Below are 17,151 nucleotides of genomic sequence, written 5' to 3'. Positions count from 1 at the left end.
CTCCTTAAGGTGCGTCAAAGTTAGCATGAGCAGACGCATAAGTGGGATGCTCATGCTTAGGATGGCGTCGTCTGCGCTTACCAGCCATGTGCATTCCTCAAAACACTGAAGGACTTTACAGAGGTCTTTCAGCTTCGACCACTGCACACCTGTCAACTCCATGTCTGCTCTCAAAGTGCCTGGCCGTGTATCCTCCCACAAATGCATTATGGCCTGCCTCTGCTCGCACAGCCGCTCCACCATGTGCAGGGTGGAGTTCCACCTTGTTGCAATGTCGATAATGAGGCGGTGGTTGGGAAGGTGGAGCAATCGCTGCAGCTTCTGCATACGAACGGAGTGTACAGGCTACCGGCGGATGTGCGCGCACAGTCTTCGCTAGTGTTGAGCATTCCGATACCGCAAGTATCGGGTATCGGCCGATACTTGCTGTATCGGAATTCCGATACTGACTTCCGATATTTTTTCAATATCGGAATTCGGCATCGGAATCGGAAGTTCAGTTGATTGACGGCCTGACGTCATCATGATGCGCGGTGTGTGCGCATCATGATGCGCCGTCATTTCGGGCCTTCCGGGGGTCTCTGCCGGCCTGCCGGGGGGCTGTGCCGGCCTGCCGGGGGGCTGTGTGGACTGCCCGGGGTCTGTACCGGCCTGCCGGGGGGCTGTGCCGGCCTGCCGGTGGTCTGTGCACCCTGTGGGGGTCTGTACCGGCCTGCCGGGGGGCTGTGCCGGCCTGCCGGGGGGCTGTGCTGATGTCCGGGGGTCTGTGCAAGCATCGTCCGATGGGACTACAAGTCCCATCGGGCAATGCCTGCTACCATGACAGTGATTGACACATTAGCCAATGATGGGACAGTAGTAGTCCCATCATCCGGCTAATGTGTTAAATGTTAAAAAAAAAAAAAAAAAAAAAAATACTACATACATACTACATGCTACATACATACTACATATATACTACATACATACTACATACATGCTACATACATACTACATGCATGCTACATACATACTACATATATACTACATACATACTACATACATACTGCATGCTACATGCATGCTACATACATACTACATACATACTACATATATACTACATGCTACATACATACCACATACATACTACATGCATGCTACATATATACTACATGCTACATACATACCACATACATACTACATACATGCTACATATATACTACATGCTACATACATACCACATACATACTACATACATGCTACATACATACTACATACATACTACATGCATGCTACATACATACTACATACATACTACATGCATGCTACATACATACTACATATATACTACATGCATGCTACATACATACTACATGCTACATACATACTACATATATACTACATACATACTACATATATACTACATACATACTACATACATACCACATATATACTACATACATACTACATGCATGCTACATACATACTACATGCTACATACATACCACATACATACTACATACATGCTACATATATACTACATGCATGCTACATACATACTACATATATACTACATGCATGCTACATACATACTACATGCTACATGCATGCTACATACATACTACATACATACTACATGCTACATACATACCACATATATACTACATACATACAATACATTCATACAATACATACATAGACATACAGTACATATAACATAGAGTAACATACTTACCAATACTTGTCACATTGTTCCCCGAAGCCATTGTCGTCTACGGAATAAATATTAACATAACAAACCACAAAAATACTCACCCACGATCCGAAGCAGTCCACGAGTGTGTCCCACGACGATCTTGGGTAGAGAACTGCAGCATCAGCTGTTGCTGCCGTTCTCTACGGGCTGCAGGAATCCAATGACGGAAGGTAGGTATCCTTCCGCACTGTATTCCTCCGCCACTTAAAAAAAAAAAAGTCCCTAGTCTCACTTTATGCCATTGCTGTGTGGGAAATTCCCACACAGCAATGGCATAAAGTGAGACTAGGGACTTTTTTTTTTTTTAAGTGGCGGAGGAATACAGTGCGGAAGGATACCTACCTTCCGTCATTGGATTCCTGCAGCCCGTAGAGAACGGCAGCAACAGCTGATGCTGCAGTTCTCTACCCAAGATCGTCGTGGGACACACTCGTGGACTGCTTCGGATCGTGGGTGAGTATTTTTGTGGTTTGTTATGTTAATATTTATTCCGTAGACGACAATGGCTTCGGGGAAAAATGTGACAAGTATTGGTAAGTATGTTACTCTATGTTATATGTACTGTATGTCTATGTATGTATTGTATGAATGTATTGTATGTATGTAGTATATATGTGGTATGTATGTAGCATGTAGTATGTATGTAGTATGTATGTAGCATGCATGTAGCATGCAGTATGTATGTAGCATGCATGTAGTATATATGTAGTATGTATGTAGCATGCATGTAGTATGTATGTAGCATGTATGTAGTATATATGTAGTATGTATGTAGTATGTATGTAGCATGTAGTATGTATGTAGCATGCATGTAGTATGTATGTAGCATGTATGTAGTATATATGTAGTATGTATGTAGTATGTATGTAGCATGTAGTATGTATGTAGCATGCATGTAGTATATATGTAGCATGCATGTAGTATATATGTAGTATGTATGTGGTATGTATGTAGCATGTAGTATGTATGTAGCATGCATGTAGTATATATGTAGTATGTATGTAGCATGTAGTATGCAGTATGTATGTAGCATGCATGTAGTATATATGTAGTATGTATGTTGCATGTAGTATGAATGTAGCATGTATGTAGTATGTAGTATGAATGTAGCATGTATGTAGTATGCATGTTGTATGTATGTAGCATGTAATTTTTTTTTTTTTTTTTTACATTTAACACATTAGCCGGATGATGGGACTACTACTGTCCCATCATTGGCTAATGTGTCAATCACTGTCATGGTAGCAGGCATCGCCCGATGGGACTTGTAGTCCCATCGGACGATGCCTGCACAGACCCCCGGAGCCTGCACAGACCACCGGCAGGCCGGCACAGCCCCCCGGCAGGCCGACACAGCCCCCCGGAGCCTGCACAGTCCCCCGGCAGGCCGGCACAGCCCCCCGGCAGGCCGGCACAGCCCCCCGGAGCCTGCACAGACCACCGGCAGGCCGGCACAGACCACCGGAGCCTGCACAGACCCCCTGGCAGGCCGGCACAGCCCCCCGAAAGGCCCGTACAGACCCCAGAGAGGCTGTACAAGGGCAGGAAAGGGTTTTTCTTATTCCGATACCGGAAGTCCCATAGACTTGAATGGGACTTCCGGTATCGGAATCGGCGATACCGATACTTTTTTTAAAGATCGGCCGATACCATCCGATACGATACTTTGAAGTATCGGATGGTATCGCTCAACTCTAGTCTTCGCACCTTCTGGAGCAGGGCTGTTAACTCCGGATAATTTTTGAGGAAGCACTGCACCACCAGGTTCAAGGTGTGAGCCAAGCAAGGTATATGGCTGAGTTTTGAAAGGGCTATGGCTGCCACAAAATTACGGCCGTTATCACTAACTACCTTGCCTGCCTCAAGATGTACACTGCCCAGCCATGACTCAGTTTGTCGCTTCAAGTACTCGGCCAGCACCTCGGCGGTGTGTCTGTTGCCCAAACACATCATCTGCAACACAGCCTGCTGACGCTTTCCACTAGCTGCTCGATAGGGGGACACATCGTGTGCAACAGTGGCAGCTGCAGATGGAGTGCTCGTACGACTGCGCTCTGTGGACGAGCTTTCGCTTCTGGAGGAGGAGGAGGAGGAGGGTCGAACGCCTACAGCCAACTGTTTCCTATACCGTGGGCTAGGCAGCACTGTCCCACCACCGCTGTCCCCTGTGGACCCTGCATCCACCACATTAACCCAGTGCGCAGTGATGGACACGTAACGGCCCTGGCCATGCCGACTGGACCATGCATCAGTTGTGAGGTGCACCTTTCCGCTCACTGACTGCTTGAGTGCATGGACAATGCGGTCTTTCACATGATGGTGGAGGGCTGGGATGGCTTTGCGAGAGAAGAAGTGGCGACTGGGTAGGTCATAGCGTGGTACTGCATAGGCCATGAGTTCGCGGAAAGCTGTGCTTTCCACCAACCGAAAGGGCATCATCTCAAACGAGATTAGTTTGGCAATGTGGGTGTTCAAACCCAGTGTACGCGGATGAGAGACTGAGTACTTTCTTGACCTACTCATAGTGTCTGGGAGGGTGAGCTGGACTTGAGAGCTGCATATGGTGGAAGGGCGGACTGAGAGAGGGTTGATGATGGTGATGGAGTTGTTGTTCTTTCTGATGGCCTAGAATCAGTCTTTCGTTGATATAACAGTGGGATTCCCTGACTGCTGTGGCCTTGCAACGACACCTCAACATTTGCTGCTGTGCTAACCGGTGGGCTTACAGTGGGGGAAACAATGTAGCGTTGCTGACTACCTTCGTTGTGATCAGTTGCACATGTGACACTTGAGGTTTGGTGTTGTGTCCACGCTTGCAAGTGCATGCTGGTTAAATGTCTAAGCATGCAACTGGTATTCAAATTTTTCAGATTTTTCCCTCGGCTAAAGGTCTTTGCGCACTTCTTACAGATAACCTTGGCCTGATCATGAGGATTTTGTTCAAAAAAGTGCCACACTGCACTCTTCCTACTTTGGCAGACATTTTGCGGCCTAGCACGTTGTGATCTTTTGACCCTCTGGACAAGCTGTCCAGCAACTCTTTTGATGTTTGGAACCTGTCTTTGGAGTGCTCCGGGCCTGCCAGATAACAGCTGTTGCGATGTCGATGTCTGCTGTGGATGCTCCTCATCTGAGCTATTGGAAGCAGCACCCTCTTCCCCCAATGGATGCCAATCTGGGTCAACAACTGGGTCATCCATCACCTCCTCTTCTATGTCATGTGCACCTTCCTCTGTGTCACCGTGTATGGTGGTATAGTGTGCGGGAAGGGGCACCTGAGTCTCATCAGGGTCAGAATCTGGCTCTGTACACTGCGAGGACAATGTAGTGCTCTGAGTGAATGTACCAGCAGAATCATCCATCAGCGGCTGTGCATCAGTGCACTCCATGTCAGATTCATCTTGGCCTGGGTAATTCACCATTTGACTTGATAATCCAGGCATGGTATGTGAAAACAGCTCCATGGAGTAATCAGTAGTATGGCCTGCGTCATCCTTCAATCTTGGTTGGGGTGAAGGACACAAGGAAAGGTGTGGTTCATGAACATGAGCCTCCAATGACGACTCAGTGCTTTTACTTTTTACAACTGAAGAAGAGGAGGCGATAGAGCTGGAGGCTGAGTCAGCAATGTAAGACAAAACTTTTTCCTGATGCTCTGGCTTTAAAAGCGGTTTGCCAACTCCTAGAAAACTAAGCGTTCGAGGCCTTATGTAGCCAGACGATGACACAGGCTCAACACCTCCTGCATTCGGTCCTATTTTGCTCTTGCCACTACCATCAGATCCACCACCAACACCATCATTACCAGCTGCCAACCCCCGCCCAATTCCACGGCCTCTTCCACCAGCCTTCCTCATTTTTGGTAGAAATGTAGACAAAATCCAACAAACTATATAGTAATGTAAAACAAGGTACAAGGTGTATATAGGACAGGGGAGATTTTGAATTTCTGCAGACACTTGTGGACACTGGACACTTTTGGATTGTGTGAGGCCCAATGAATATCTGAGCGCTATGTGACAGGCTCGATGGCACAGCTGTGACCAAAGTGACTAGAGGATAAGGGAGATTTTGAATTTCTGCACACACTTGTGGACACTGGACACTTTTGGATTGTGTGAGGCCCAATGAATATCTGAGCGCTATGTGACAGGCTCGATGGCACAGCTGTGACCAAAGTGACTAGAGGATAAGGGAGATTTTGAATTTCAGCAGACACTTGTGGACACTGGACACTTTTGGATTGTGTGAGGCCCAATAAATATCTGAGCGCTATGTGACAGGCTCGATGGCACAGCTGTGACCAAAGTGACTAGAGGATAAGGGAGATTTTGAATTTCTGCACACACTTGTGGACACTGGACACTTTTGGATTGTGTGAGGCCCAATGAATATCTGAGCGCTATGTGATAGGCTCGATGGCACAGCTGTGACCAAAGTGACTAGAGGATAAGGGAGATTTTGAATTTCTGCACACACTTGTGGACACTGGACACTTTTGGATTGTGTGAGGCCCAATGAATATCTGAGCGCTATGTGACAGGCTCGATGGCACAGCTGTGACCAAAGTGACTAGAGGATAAGGGAGATTTTGAATTTCTGCACACACTTGTGGACACTGGAAACTTTTGGATTGTGTGAGGCCCAATGAATATCTGAGCGCTATGTGACAGGCTCAATGGCACAGCTGTGACCAAAGTGACTAGAGGATAAGGGAGATTTTGAATTTCTGCACACTTGTGGACACTGGACACTTTTGGATTGTGTGAGGCCCAATGAATATCTGAGCGCTATGTGACAGGCTCGATGGCACAGCTGTGACCAAAGTGACTAGAGGATAAGGGAGATTTTGAATTTCAGCAGACGCTTGTGGACACTGGACACTTTTGGATTGTGTGAGGCCCAATGAATATCTGAGCGCTATGTGACAGGCTCGATGGCACAGCTGTGACCAAAGTGACTAGAGGATAAGGGAGATTTTGAATTTCTGCACACACTTGTGGACACTGGACACTTTTGGATTGTGTGAGGCCCAATGAATATCTGAGCGCTATGTGACAGGCTCGATGGCACAGCTGTGACCAAAGTGACTAGAGGATAAGGGAGATTTTGAATTTCAGCAGACACTTGTGGACACTGGACACTTTTGGATTGTGTGAGGCCCAATGAATATCTGAGCGCTATGTGACAGGCTCGATGGCACAGCTGTGACCAAAGTGACTAGAGGATAAGGGAGATTTTGAATTTCTGCACACACTTGTGGACACTGGACACTTTTGGATTGTGTGAGGCCCAATGAATATCTGAGCGCTATGTGACAGGCTCGATGGCACAGCTGTGACCAAAGTGACTAGAGGATAAGTGAGATTTTGAATTTCAGCAGACACTTGTGGACACTGGACACTTTTGGATTGTGTGAGGCCCAATGAATATCTGAGCGCTATGTGACAGGCTCGATGGCACAGCTGTGACCAAAGTGACTAGAGGATAAGGGAGATTTTGAATTTCTGCACACACTTGTGGACACTGGACACTTTTGGATTGTGTGAGGCCCAATGAATATCTGAGCGCTATGTGACAGGCTCGATGGCACAGCTGTGACCAAAGTGACTAGAGGATAAGTGAGATTTTGAATTTCTGCACACACTTGTGGACACTGGACACTTATGGATTGTGTGAGACCCACTGAATATCACAGCGCTATGTCACAGGCAGAAATTGGCTAGTGTATCACAAACTACAAGGTGTATGTAGAATTGGGCAGAATAGGAATCTCCCTAGAGTGCAGGTCTGTAAGAACGGAACATGTCCTCGTTTTATTCTCACAGAGTGACACACTGATAGCTTCACTGTGGCTGTGATAACAGCCGTTACATGGTACTGTGTGAGGAGCGTACACCGCTGTATGGTGTGAAAAAATGCACGCTCAGTACCTCAGCAGGACAAAAAAAAAAATTGGGATTGCTTTTAAAAAAGCAGTTTGCGGAGCAGTGGGTAAACAGCAATGCAGGAATGTCAGGAAGCCTTAGAAGGCAGCCCAACAACCAACACCACTGATACACCACTATATAGCCTCCCCTTGCACTGCACACACAGTGACTGGTGTGTTGTACAGACAAAATCGCTAGCAGCAGAAGCAGTTTTTTTTTCTTCTCAGCAGGACAAAAAAAAAAATTGGGATTGCTTTTAAAAAAGCAGTTTGCGGAGCAGTGGGTAAACAGCAATGCAGGAATGTCAGGAAGCCTTAGAAGGCAGCCCAACAACCAACACCACTGATACACCACTATATAGCCTCCCCTTGCACTGCACACACAGTGACTGGTGTGTTGTACAGGCAAAATCGCTAGCAGCAGAAGCAGTTTTTTTTTCTTCTTCCCTGCCTAACGCTCTCCCTACAGAATCAGCAGCAACCTCTCCCTATGCTAAGATCGGCAGAAGTAAGATGGCGGTCGGCGTGCACGCCTTTTTATACCCCCTGTGACGCCCACCAAAGCAAGCCAATCACTTGCATGCCCTTCTGAAAGATGGTGGTGACCCGTGCCTATGTCATCACGTTGCCCACAGTGTCCGTGGATCCTGATTGGCTGAAAAAGAGCGCAAAACAAACTTTTGAAACGCGACTTTGGCGCGTAAGTCGCCGACCTCGTGGCCGACCTCATCCTAGTGTCGGGTTTCGTTTCATGAAACCCGACTTTGCCAAAAGTCGGCGACTTTTGAAATTTTTCGACCCGTTTCGCTCAACTCTACCAACCACACATCTGTCTGTTTTTTTTATCCTCATTTACAGCTCCTACACAGTGTGGGATTTTTCCCACAAACATATAATTTTCAAAACAGCTTGCTATGGTTTCCCCCTGGCTTTGCTTAAGTTGGTTGTGCAGGTGTTACATTGACTACGCAAGGAGGCAGACGAGGAGGCGGTGGAGGAAGAGGAGACAACATGGACATCCAGCAATCCTCGGTGGTGGGTAGGACATGCAACAAAACGCTTTCCGCCTCAGGTCCGACATTACATTTACCCAGCAGGCAATTAGGGCGATATTACTTCCCTTATCAAATAGTTTGATGAATTATCAGATTTATCCTCTGTAAAATTAACTTACAGCACAAGTCTTGCAGAGATTGTACAGTACCCCTTTAAATTCCTCCAAATTATATGTATTAGAAAAAGCAATCACCGAATGATACACATGAAACATATGAATTGTTTCTACTTGTTTTAACTCCTATCTATTGATATGTACAAATCTTTCTCTGAACCAGGTGATAATACTCAACAAATGTTTATGTACAATATTGCTCCACATAGTGATACCAGATAACTATTTAATAAAAGCTCCACTATTGCCTGCTGTGACTCGCACACTCTCTCCAGCATATGCAAGGTGAGTTCCACCTTTGGGTATGTTGCATATGAGACAGAGAATAGGAAGGCAGAAGTGAGGAGGCACCACAGGCAGATGAGCAGCAGTATGCCAACAGCATGCACACACTGCCCGCACTTTCTGTAGTGGCCAACTTAATGGTTAGGGGCTGGCCTTGGCGCTTTTGCCACCACCTATTCTCTGGTTTTCCCAAGACCTCCTTCTCTCTTCCACAATCGTATGTTCCTCATCCAATCGCCTGCAAGACTTCTCTTGAGTGTTCCCCATCCTGTAGAATTCTGTGGCTCAACATATCCACATTCCACGTGGGGTGGTACCCATGATTTTTTTTTAATTATTTATTTAAATAATTAAAAATACGGCATGGGGACACCTCTATTCTTGATAACCAGCTTTACTGAAGCTGACAGCTGAGGGTTGCAGCTGTCAGTTTTGCCTGGATTGTTATAAAAAATACAGGGCCCCCCAAAGGTTTTTTTTCTATATTTATTTATAGTGCAGGTGGGGGCTGATGAACACTCCCATCAGCTGCTGCCTGCTCTCACTGTTAACAGTTGAATACAACTCTCAATATTATCCCCTGCTAGCACTGGTTGCAGCGCGAGCAGGTGACAGTAATGTGAGCTGTCTTCTTCAGCACCTGGCACCCGGGAACAGTGCGAACAGTACCGTTGATTTCCAGGCACCGGTACAGGTCACACTGATGACACAGGGATGTCATCCGTGTGTCATCAGTATGTGTGCAGGATGTTTTGTGGCATGTGACCTGTGCTGCTACCTGAAACACTGACGTCTGAAAGAGCCCTTAGTGAACTCGGTCATTTACCGAACTTTTACCAACTTTTACCAATTCTTAGGAAAAAGCTTGGGAATCTGAACACGAATCCGAATGTACATTTTTTGTACCGAATTTGACATTGGTGAACATTTTCTGAACAAGTGAATATTAAAAGCTAAATTCTCAATAAATTTCTCTCCTTGATCACATAATGGGTACCGTGATCATCTATCCTACTGTTATTTTTAAGAGCACTGTATCAGATTGTGCTGCAGAAGAAGGAAGATGAGGAAAGTCTGCAAAGACAAGTGGTGGTTGTGAAAAGTCACCAGTAGAAAGTCATAGTTTTTTGTCCACTTCTAGCTCCTGAGCTGCACAATTTTAAGAGGTCCTTTGAGCAATTGTTAGGCAGTCTTAAGACACAGACCCCCTACCAATCTGCTTAGAATTTAAGGGTCTAAAACAGAAAATATTTCTCAACAGTTAAGTTACTCTTTATATGTTTAATAGTGTTGCTGACTGTATCAAATCGATATTGTGGTTCGCCTATGGTCTGCTGTCTGATGATAGCTGGTAGCAACAATGCTCAGAATCTCCTTATCATTAGTAGGGACATTTAGGGAATTGCAGGTTCATGCAATACAATTGTATCTGGAAGGGAATGAATGACATTGCAAGTGATTGCTGTACTAACCTTGGTGCTTTATTCATGCACTGATGACTGTTTTGGTGCTGTATTCATGTACTAATGTTTATGATGCTGGATTTAGGTACTAATGATGATTCTGATTTTGTATTCATATACTGATCATAGTTTTGGTGATGTACTAATGTACTGATGAGTTATATCCACTAAACCGTCCTGCTTTATGAACTATGAATGTAACGGGGTGAAGAGGGTGAAGAGCACAATAGGGGTTACCTCTCCTGCTCAGTGTTCGGAACCACCTTCGCAGACAGCAGGGTTGCCGGGGGGAAGACTTTCTGACCTGGACCGTCTAAACCATGTGACCGTGGGGGGCTGTGACCGGAAAGAAGGGGCGGTGGACAGGAAACTGTGCGGTGTGAGGATGTGAAAGCAGAGCACGTGGGACAGAGAGCAGGCTGCTGCACCATGCTCCTGGAGAGAGTTCCGCATCTGAGGACTGAGACTGAAGGACAAGGCGTTGTGAGCACCGTATGTGATTATGTGGACTCGGTAGCCTCCATGACCAGATGGGACTTTCCCCCTGATAGTACAGGGACAGTGACACGAGCATGCAGTCTCGGGGACTGAAGTGACGAGCCGGAGCCCCTGTGTGTGATAAAGAGACGTAACAGTGCGAGCAGCATCGCTCCTACGGTGAAACAGACAAGGTGTCATACAGAGACTCAGAGCAGGGAGACCCAGGTTCGCATCAGTTCCCAGCTCCCTGCTTTAATCCCTGGATGTCCCAACTTCATCTAGAGCAGAGACTTTAAAGACTTCAAGCACTGCTGTTGCCAGTGCCAACATGGGAGAAGTAGACTCTTCAATCCAGCTTTCCCGGGACAGATAAGTTATAATTACCTGAGTTTAACCATTTAAACATTGCATTAATGTTTAATTGTTTCCTTCAACTCCATTGTTCTGCTTTACAGCTTTACTCTGTCACATTTAACCCCCTACTGCTCCTCCCTGCATGGAGAGAATATCCCTGTAAATAAACCTTTAACTCTTGGTCTGTCTCGGATCCGTGGCAACATCCTCCATACCTGCAGATTTTTACAAGTGGCGTAGTCGGCAGGATGCTGCACAATGGCGCAGGGGGGCAGACCAAGCAGTTGGGGATGCCCCAGGTCTAACATCTCCCTGGGAGCCATGTTGAATAATTTGCCAAAATTCTCTGGGAACAATGTTATGTTGTGGAGTTGGATGGAGCGCATCAAGGACGCCGGCTCTGGAGGCAGAGATAGCAGTGATGGCCCTAGAGGGGGAGGCATGGGACTCTGTTATGCCTAGACCCCCCAGGCAAGAGATACCCTGGATAAAGTTCTACTTATACTTGAGGAGACACATGGGGACCCCACTGACATAGGGGAGCTGCGCATGCGACTGTTTCACCGGGTTCAAAGAGAGGGGGAAACCGTGACGCAGTTTATGAATGCCCTGCAGGAACTTCATACTGCCATTGTCCGGAAGGATGGCATAGGCATAATGTCGATTGACATTGTGCTATGAGACCAGCTGGTGACGGGTTTACGTGATGTGATTATGAAGCAGGCCCTGGGAGAGCGCATGCGGCTAAAGCCAGGCATGACTTTCTCTGAGGTCAGGAGTGAGGTGCGTACGCACGAGCAAGAGCAAGGAGTGATAATGCCGGTGGGGAAGGTACGGAGCGGGGAGGTAGCTGCCACCACGGCCGCTGCCCCCAATGGGTGGAAGACTTGAAGAAGGAGATTAAACAGATCTGTGAAGAATTGGCTGAATCCAAGAGAACCCCTGCTGTAGAGTCCAGTACACCAGTGTGAGACAGAGAGACCACCCCCCCAACGTGAGACTAGTGTCATCTGGCGGAGAGGACCACCCACATGTTACAACTGCGGAGAACCCGGTCATATCGCTTGGTGGTGCACTCGGCGGAGCCGACCTTCCCAGCGTCATCCATTAAATTAGACAGCTCCGAGCTCGGGGGACGCTGCCTGGAGCCTGAAAATTTGAAAGTCCCACCAGCCTCGTTTCCATGTGTCTTTTGGTCTGGGCCGAGATGAATGGATGAGCAGTACATTGCCTAGTAGACACTGGCTCTCAGGTTACCACCATGCCTGAAGGATATTTCCACCGACACTTCACGGAGGCGATGCAACCAGAATGGGGGTCGGTGATTAAGCTCACGGCGGCTAGCCACTTACCCATCCTGGTCGCAGGGGTGGTATGGATGAACATAGTGGTCTGCGGTAAGGATGTAGGGAGAAGAGGAGTAGTGCTGGTGGATGAAGAAGCGGCCAAAGACCATACCATAACTTTGGGCATGAATGTGCTTAAAGACTTTGGGAGCCTTCTCATCAATAAGTTCCTAGACCAATTCCTGCGACAGTGGAGCGTCCATACCTCTAAAAGGAGGTTTTCCCAACAACTGATACAGATAGTTCAGGCCCATGAAACATATAGAGATGGGAAGTCGCCTGGCAAAATAATCGTGCACGCCTCTGTCAAACGAGTGTTGCCCCCTGCACAGACCATGCTTCCTTTTCCCGTCCAGGATGGTATCCCTCTAGAGGGGGTCAAAGTGCAAGTTGAACCTAGCAAGGCCGATCAGCTACCGTCAAGAATATTAGTTGTCCGGACACTGGTAACCGTGCGGAATGGAACTGTCCTCGTGCGATGTGTAAATTTGGGAGAGAATGACATGACCTTGCTCCCCAGGAGTGAAGTGGCCCTCATCCTAGGCATGCCCGATGAATTAGTTTCATCTGAAGCAGTACAGCTGACTGTGAAGCTGGAAGATCCTTGGATGGTGACAGTAGATGCTGAAGTTACCCCAGACCCACGATTGCTGAAAGAGGGGTGATGGATACTGGAGCACATGCAGGCAGAACTCTCAGAACTGACCCCCAACAGGTTCCCCAGGTGGAGTCCCTGCTAGGAAAATACCTGGATGTGTTTGCAAAACATGAAGACGATTTTGGGCGCACCACCGAAATAACACTTGAGATACCCACCGGGGATGCGCCGCCAATCAGAGAATGATACTGTCAGATACCCCTACAAATGTACCAGGAAGTGAAAGGAATGCTATCACAAATGTTGAAGAAGGGGGTAATATGAGAGAACCATTCCGGTAGAATGTAAGTCCGTAAGGACAGGGTCCCCTTCCCTCTGTACCAGTCTGTCATTGTAAATTTGTTTACTGTTAACGATATCTATAACTTTGTATGTAACCCCCCTTTTCATGTACAGCACCATGGAATTAATGGCGCTATATAAATAAATAATAATAATAATAACTAGAGTCCATGGGCCGCCCCTATTGTCCTGATGCAGAAGAATGACGGGACTTTACGTTTCTGTCTGGACTACCGTCAGCTCAACGCCTGTACAGTGTGGGATTCGTATCCATTGCCAAGAACAGAGGAGTCCCTATCTGCATTAGGAAATGCCAGATACTTTTCCACATTAGACCTGGCCAGCGGTTATTGGCAGGTACCAATGTCCAAACAAGACCGAGCCAAGACAGCTTTCATTCTTCCGATGGGATTATATGAGTTCGACTGCATGCCATTCCAATGCCCCAGGAACGTTCCAGCATCTCATGGAAAGATGTTTAGGGGACTTGAACTTTGAAGCTACCCTGATCTATCTGGATGACATCATTGTCTTTGTCCCCACATTCGAAGAACATCTATGGAGGCTGGAGCAGGTTCTGAGCCGGCTCTAAAAGCATGGGCTGAAAGTAAATCCTCAAAAGTGTCATCTCTTCCAAACTCAGATCGAATATTTGCGGCACACTGTCTCAGACGAAGGAGTGAGGCCCTCTCAAGAGAAGATTGCTGCGGTACAGGAGTGGCCTACCCAAAAACCGCGAAGGATATACACGCCTTCCTGGGACTCACAGGATACATCCGATGCATCATAAAAGACTTTACATGCATTGCGAATCCTCTTCTCGAGCTACAGGAATGTGCAGTGGGGAGAGCGCCAGGAGGAAGCGTTCCTAGCCTTGAAGAAAGGCTTGACGGAGGCCCCGTACTAGCCTACGCTGACTTCACTCAACCGTTCATCTTGCATACCGATGGAAGTCTGCATGGGCTTGGAGCAGTACTGTTGTACAGGATGGAAAAGAATGCATCATAGCGTACGCGAGTCAGTCTTTGCATGACTCCGAGAAGAACCCAGATAACTACAGTTCCTTCAAGCTGGAGCTGTTGGCATTAGTGTGGGAAATAACGGAGAAATTTGCGGAGTACTTGGCTGGCTCTGAAGTTCACGTGCGCATGGATAGAAATCTGTTAGCCCATCTGGAGAAAGCGAAGCTCGGGGCGCTAGACCAATGCTGGGTAGCACTGATGGCGAAATTCCGGTACAGGATCACCTATAATAGAGGAGCATAGAATACCCATGCTGATGCACTTTCCCGAGTAAACTATCGTAGGCCAACACCTAATCAGGATGAAGAGCTCGAGGCTGTGGAAGTCCCGGAATTTGGAGGGACTGCCAGGACGGTGGCAGCTACGTGGGAGACAGAACATGAGGAGACTCATGTTAGTTTAAAGGAACAACCCCATGATGAATGTGTCCGAGTGCAGCAGGAGGATAAGGAAATAACCTGGTTGAGATGGTAGGTCATGTCTAAACAGATATTCAGCCATCATGAGAGTAGTACTGCTTCACCTGAAATGCTGTGAATGTTACGGCAATAAGAAAGGCTTCAGCTGCGGGACGGCATCCTTTATCGGAAGATATTTCTACAGTCAGAACTCAGCGTCATCTGGCAGACAGTGATTCCCTCATCCTTGGTGTTCCAGGTGGCTATGGAGGCTCATGAGAAATGAGCCCATTTTGGCCCTGAAAAGACCTTCCAATGGCTGCAGCACTTGTTTTATCATCCAAATCTGAGAAGTGTGGTAGAGAAGGTCTGTCAGCAGTGCCAGAGCTGTGAACTGGCCAAACCACCCGAACAGCGGGCTCCCAAGCACAGTGATGTCATCTGGCCCTTTAGACCTGCTGACGATAGACTATCTAATGATCAGGCCAGTGCATCAAGGCTACGAACACTGCTTGATAATGGTGGACCACTTCAGAAAGTTTGCCGTTGGGACTCCAACACGGGATCAGACTGCTGAGTCCGCTGCTCATGCCATTTGCAAGTACTTCATCCAGGTGTATAGGTGTCCTAAGCGTATCCATTCCGATCAGGAGGCCTGTTTTCTTGGAAGAGTGATGGAGGAGTTGCACCAATTGTATAAGATCGGGAAATCTCGGACAACACCTTATCATCCACAAGGGAACGGAGCTTGCAAGAGATTTAACAGTACCCTGATCCAAATGCTAAGAACCCTGGAGGAGGAGAAGAAGGCACAATGGCCTGAATACATCTCTGAATTGGTGTGGGTGTATAACAATCATAAGCACCACCGGCTTCACACCCTACTCTCTGCTCTTCGGACGGCCCGGAAAACAGATGACTGAATTGGAGTTAGAGCCCGAGGAGGACTACCCACGGATGAGGGTGTACTCCTGGATTCGAGAACACCGTCATCGGCTACAGACTCTCCATCGACTAGTACGGAACAGGCTACAGGAGCTGAAACATCCTCAAGTCACTCCTCTACAGGGGACAGCTCTACGGGCTGGGGACCGAGTTTTAGTGAGAGAAAAGCGCCCTCATAATAAATTGGAGTACCATTGGGAGAAGGGCCCATACAGCGTGAAACACATAAGAGAGGCTTGTGCCTGAAACTGCCAACCCAGTGGGAGCAACTCAGGTCACTGACACGACTGCTCCTTCTGATTTGCGATGCTCTGAGCAGTCAACTGCCGGTGTACCCCCTGTTCGCTATAACCAATACCAATTCATCTGGCAACAAATTATTCAGGGATTGGAAGACTGTCAACGGGAACTACAGAAAATCTCACCCGTGGACTGGCGAGTAAAAAGAGAGGGGGATTGTAAGGGGGTGAAGAGGGAGAAGAGCACAAAAGGGGTTAATTCTCCTGCTACATGTCCGGAACCACCTAGGCAGACAGCAGGGTTACCAGGGGGAAGATTTTCTGACCAGGAATGTCTAGACCATGTGACCATGGGGGGCTGTGACTAGAAAGAAGGGGCGGTGGACAGGAAACTGTGCGGCATCAGGGCACGAAAGCAGAGCTTGCTGGACAGAGAGCAGGCCGCTGCACCTCGCTCCCAGAGAGAGAGAGAGTTCCCCGTCTGAGGACTGAGACTGACGGACAAGGCGTTGTGAGCACTGTATGTGAGTACTTGGACTCGGTAGCCTCCATGACCAGAGGAGACATTCCCCCTGATAGTACAGAGACAGTGACACAAGCGCGCAGTCCCGGGGACCGCAGTGATGAGCCGGAGCCCCTGTGTGTGATAAAGAGACTTAACAGTGTGCGCAGTATTTTCTCCTACGGTGAAACAGATGAGGTAACATAGTAACATAGTTATTAAGGTTGAAGGAAGACTTTAAGTCAATCTAGTTCAACCCATATCCTATCCTAACTTGCCCTAACATGTTGATCCAGAGGAAGGCAAAAAAAACCCATGTGGCAAACAGTAAGCTTCACATTG

Source organism: Dendrobates tinctorius, unplaced genomic scaffold (assembly GCF_039654945.1).
Source record: "Dendrobates tinctorius isolate UK_male_01 unplaced genomic scaffold, ASM3965494v1 ptg000250l, whole genome shotgun sequence".
NCBI classification, from domain to species: domain Eukaryota; kingdom Metazoa; phylum Chordata; class Amphibia; order Anura; family Dendrobatidae; genus Dendrobates; species Dendrobates tinctorius.
The sequence above is the reverse complement of the archived record's forward strand: the minus strand, read 5'-3'. Positions refer to the sequence as shown.